Here is a 6,000-nt window from a genome sequence, read left to right on the forward strand (position 1 = left end):
ATATAATAATAATAATTAGAGGTCCATGAGAAGAGGTCCAACAAAAATTATAGTGGATACAAATTGGCTTGGTCCAAACATGAGCTATTTACCACATAGGAGGGAAGCCCAACCCAACAATGAGTGTACAATCACGGTGACGACCAACCATTCTGCCCTCAAGCTTTAGAAAGCCATGCAAGGTGGATCCATCAGATTCAACATTCGCAGCGCTAGTATGTCTTAACCAAGTATTTGATGGTTGAGTTTGATTTGCCTCGTCAACTTCATTTCCGGTGATGATTATGTTCCACAACTCTCTTGCACTTTCTGCTGCTTCTTGCAAGGTGTGATGGAGTTTCTGGGAAGCTTTTTCTTGATGTCCGGTGTGTTTGGCTAGAAGGAAGTTTTTTAGTTGTATTTGGAGGTCATCTTCAGTTTTGAGTGCGAAGTTTCTGATGTTGGTTTCCAATATTTTGATTGCAGCACCAGTATTATTGGAACTCCTCTCCTGCAATAAGCAGCCTCGCAGGGTAGAAAGATGTTGCGAGAAATGTTCCATTTTCATTGCTGTTCCATGATCACAACGATACACCATTGGGAAGTAATGCTTAATTTTTTTTATGAGAATAGTTAAAGCAACAGTAGCACTACCCATTTTTGATGACTCCCACAGCTCTGTTGCATATTTTGCAGCTTCTTGCAAAGTTTGATGGAGGAGTTGATGGCAAGCTGCAGCTTTTTCTCCATACTCTCCTCCTCCGTGTTGATGAGCGAGAAGGATGTTGCTAAGCTGTAGTTCAATGTCGTCTTCAGCTTTCAGTGCAAAATCTCTGATTTCAATTTCTATATCTCTGAGTTTGAGTGCATCACCATCACCATCGCCACTGAATTCCTGCTGGAGAGTGGCTTTCAAAGAAGAAAGATTTTCAAGGAAAGAGTTGATTCCTGCTTGATCATGATCATGGAGAGACAGCCTTACTCTTGGGATGGGTTGCAGAAACTGAAGCTCAATGGTTTGAATGAGAGAAGTTAAAGCAACAAAAGCCATCTATGATGATCTCAACTGCAATGTTAGTCTATTTCCTGGTAAGAATATGTAAATGTGTGGTTTTAAGTTTTGGTAGAGTCTGAGAAGAGCTTGCTGGCATGTTTTTAATGTAAAAAGTTAGATAGCTAAAATGTTTGCATTATTTTTGGCACCACTTATCTTTATACCCCATACTCTACAATTAAAGTTGATAACTAAATACTTGATTTCACAGCTGGCATAAGAAGTTTGCATTATTTGTAGCAACTTTAATAATACAATTCACTACATACTGTTATCTTTTCAATTTTAATAATCATAATTAAGTGTCAATTAATTTCTAACATCTTCCTCAACCAATTCAGTCAAAAACCTACCTAAGGAGCTACAAAAGGGGTGGCCAAATGATGAAGCATAATTCTCGTGCCAAAAAGTTACGAGATCGATTATTATCAATATTTTCTCGGTTAAGTCACCTCCTAAGGAGCGTTTTAGTGAGGGAGAAATGAAGGAATTGAATAATGAACCAAGGTTGAGGCCAAAAAGAGGAAATATGCATGAGAATTTGCAAGTTCATTCCACTTCAAAATTGTTGAATATTTACTACACATAAAATATCTTTTTTCATGAGCTTCTCCTACACATAAGTAATGCAAGAGACTATGTATCCTATAAAGTCTTAATTTTGTCAGCACATGCCATTATACAGAGGAGTGGGAAAACTTTGAAAAGTAAGTGGGTTCACCAATAATTCACACTCAATAATTCATAGCATCAAATAAGATGTGACAACATAATCCTGCAGCATTGAAAGCACAAGGCCGAAAGCAAAGGACCACTCAAAATTCTCAGTTTAGATGCAATTGGACACCTCAAAATTGTGCCAAAATATTAAAATATCTGTTGGGAAAATCCCACTCCCTGTCACATTGAAAATCACAAAAACGAGACAGTGCACATATACATATATGAGATAATACACACTAGTCCAAAAATAAATATCAACACATGAGACACACGATTTGTATGAAAAACTCTAAATTGAAGAAAAATCACAGAACCACCAACAACAAACTTTCCACTATAATTAATTTCGGGTACAAAGGTTCAGGCTATCAGCCATACATCCATAAATCATCAAATACATTAACTCTAGCCAAAGACATTCAATCACATTCAAAGGTTAAAATGAATAATATCTTATACTCAAAATATTCAACTATCATAAACAAGATGAAAATGAATACAAATAGTACAAGAATACCTAAAAGATGTCTGGAATAAAACAAGCTGACCTTCAAAACATTTGACGAGGAACTCAAGAGTCTTGACAAATCTCACGGCAAAAACAGCAAGCACTGCGCCAAAGATGAAGAAAGAAAAATGGTTTCTTCCTTGTTGCTGCCGAACTGAACACTGCCGAATGGAATGAGCACTAAAATGGCTAGAGAACAAAAATAAGGAACTGATGAAAGAACCCAATTTGAAATTCCTTATAATGGCTAGAGAACAAAAATAAATACTACGTAAACAGGAACAAACTTCAGTGGGATTCAAAAGGCATAAGGTATAACTAACTAAACTAAGTGGAGACCGCTTTCAAAAAAAAAAAAAAAAAAAAAGTGGAGACCAAAAGAAAAATTATTATTATTATTATTGTTTCCTTTCTCCGTTCTGCGGCTTTTTTCCTCCACTTAGTCTATCCTTATTGGCAATTTATATCATGCACCAGGGCGCGGCATTTCATTGTGCGCCGTGATGCAAAACGACGTCGTTTCAAAATTAATTTTTTTAATAAAATTTCGCTACTCTGTGTTATGTTAATTTTCTTTTTAAAAAAATCTCATGTACATAATTTTATACTAGAATACACATAATTGTATAAACAAATATACATAGTTGTATAAATACATACACATAATTGTATAAACAAATACACATAATTGTATAAACAAATACACATAATCACGTCAACTCCCTACATAACTTACCAAAATGACGTCGTTTTGGGAAGCGCGGAACACAAAGTGCTATGTTCGTTGTGGTGGAGGGTATAACGATTGATCCTTATTCCTACAATATTATCTTTTATTCCCACAATATTCTCTCACTTTTAAAAGTAAACTTCACCTCCACATCATCAAATTTAAAATTTCTTCACTATTTATTTACATCATATTCATACAATACTCTCTCAAATTAAAAAATATCATACTTTCATTAAAATAAATAAATATAAATATATATATATATATATATATATATATATATATATATATATATATATATATATATATATATATATATATATATATATATATAAAAGAAAGTTCAAATGCAGCCGCACCCTCCTGTGCGGCTGTACGACCATTTTCAGAATACACCAATAGCGTTAACAATATGCATCAATAGTGTAAGAGAAACACACAACAATGAAATGCAAAAATATATCAAAAAATACATAACACACCCAAAAAATACACCATATAACTCCCTACCACTAATGGTGTATTTCCGAACACTGTGTGGTGCTTTTAGTCATACCTAATGGTGTGTTTTGGTGATGCCATACTTAATTTGTGTGTGTTTTTGTAGTGCTATGCTATCTCCTAACGTTAATGGTGTATATTTGCTTAACTATTGGTGAGGTCGCACCTGAATTCACCTCTATATATATATATATATATATATATATATATATATATATATATATATATATATATATATATATATATATATATTGAAAGGTTCCCGTGCGATTGTGCGGTTGATTAATGTGCATGAGATTTGTACTCAATGTGCGTGAGTGTTGTGCTTAATGTGCCTGAGGATTTGTACTTAATGTGCGTGAATGTGTAAAATGCAGTAGAAAATATGGATGTCAGCTTCTTCCCCATCCCTAGTAGCCATTGCCCCCTCCTTGATAATGATGATGCGGAGGCGGGCTATGGTGGTTAAGAATTATGGGAATAATACAACAGAAATCCACACTTAGCTGGTGTGCAAATTTTGTTGTGCGTGCGTCATCTATATAAACATTCAACTGCACTGAAGGTAGCTGATAATCCAGAATCCATGGCCAAATTTAAGGAAGAAGTAACAAGAAGCTTGGGCGTTAATGTGCGTGAGTTTTCTGTTCTGCTTCCTTCTGAGCTCGTAATTCTGAACTACTCACGCACATTAAGCACAAATCTCACGCATATTAAGCACAATACTCAGGCACATTAAGTACAAAACTCACGCATATTAACATTACGCACATTAAGTACAAATCTCAGGCACATTAAGCACAACACTCACGCACATTAAGTATAAACCTCACGCACATTAATCCACCGCACAACCGCACGGGAAGCCACAAATGCACCTGATCCCTTCCCTATATATATATATATATATATATATATATATATATATATATATATATATATATATATATAGAGAGAGAGAGAGAGAGAGAGAGAGAGAGAGAGAGGGCACCAATAGTTCAACAAATATACACCATCAGCGTTAGGAAAATCCACTACAAAAGTACACACAAATTAAGTACGCATCACCAAAAATACAGCATTAGGTGTGAGTAAAATCACCATACAGTGTTCGGAAATACACCATTGGGAGTGATGAGTTATATGGTGTATATTTTTTGGGTCTGTTGTGTATTTTTTGGTGTTTTTTTTTTTTTTTGCATTTAATTGTGGTGTGTTTCCCTTACACTGTTGGTGCATGTTGTTAACATTGTTGGTGTATTTTAAAATTGCGCCCGGATTTGAACTTTCTTCTATATATATATGTATGTATGTATAATAAGAAGAAAAATATAAAATGTATTTGCTGTCATTTGGCAGCTTTTTTATCCTTAGCAAGTGTTTTTCTTTAGAAAGCTTGCTACACACCTAAGCAACAAAATTAAAAAAAAAAAAAATTGAAAGAAAAGCATGTCACATCATCTTGCAAGTGGTAAAATTTTTGGGATGAAAACAGTCTTAGCCAATATGTTTCACTGTGGACCATGGTCCATGTAGTAATGTGGTCCATAAAGTAAGTATCATTCTAGTTGCACTTTAGTTTCATTTGATAACATTGCTTTGTTTTTTAGTTACATTTTTCATATTCACTAGTTTCATTATAACAATACCAAAGTATCATTTTAATTCTATTACAATTTTATTTGACAATATACATTATTGTTTGAGCTCTATTTTGTTGTTTCATTTTTCACACACATTAATTTAATTATAATAATACTAAAGTATTGTTTTAATTACACTCCATGTTCATTTGACAATATATGTTATTGGAGAAAATTACACTTTTGGTCCTGTGACTATTGGGGTTTTGTTAATTTCAGTACTTGACATTAAAAACTAACAATTTATTATTGTAACTATGCAATTTTTAACATTCGTCCTCCCTGTCAAATCACCGCGAAATGTTGCTGGAAAAATATAAATGTTTTAAAAATGTTTATTTATAGGGGCAAAATAGTCAATTTAAGTTAATTCATCACATATGCGACTAACCTAAGCTTAAGGCTCTGTTTGGCAAACCTAGCTGAAAAGCTATAAGCTAGGAGCTGAAAGCTGAAAAGGAGCTGAATGCTGAAAAGCTATAAGCTCGGAGCTGAAAACTGAAGAGCTGTTAAGCTAACTGTTATGATTAAAAGTGTTTGGTAAAAATAGCTTTTTGATAAGCTGATAAATGTAAAAAGACTAAAAAGGACATCTTCATAAAATTTAAATTAGTTTGTTTACATATTAAAATTTAACATTTTGTCTTTAGAAAAAATTAACATTTTGAAATAAAACTATTAGCATAATCATGATCTAGCATCTCATAATGAAGTAGCAATATTGTTGCAAATCAAATAATAATAATAATAATAATAATAATAATAATAATAATAATAATAATAATAATAATAATAATAATAATAATAATAATAATAATAATAATAATATTTGTGGTGAAAGTTGCGGATAAAGGAGAAG

Source organism: Ipomoea nil, unplaced genomic scaffold (assembly GCF_001879475.1).
Source record: "Ipomoea nil cultivar Tokyo-kokei standard unplaced genomic scaffold, Asagao_1.1 scaffold3172, whole genome shotgun sequence".
Lineage (NCBI taxonomy): Eukaryota > Viridiplantae > Streptophyta > Magnoliopsida > Solanales > Convolvulaceae > Ipomoea > Ipomoea nil.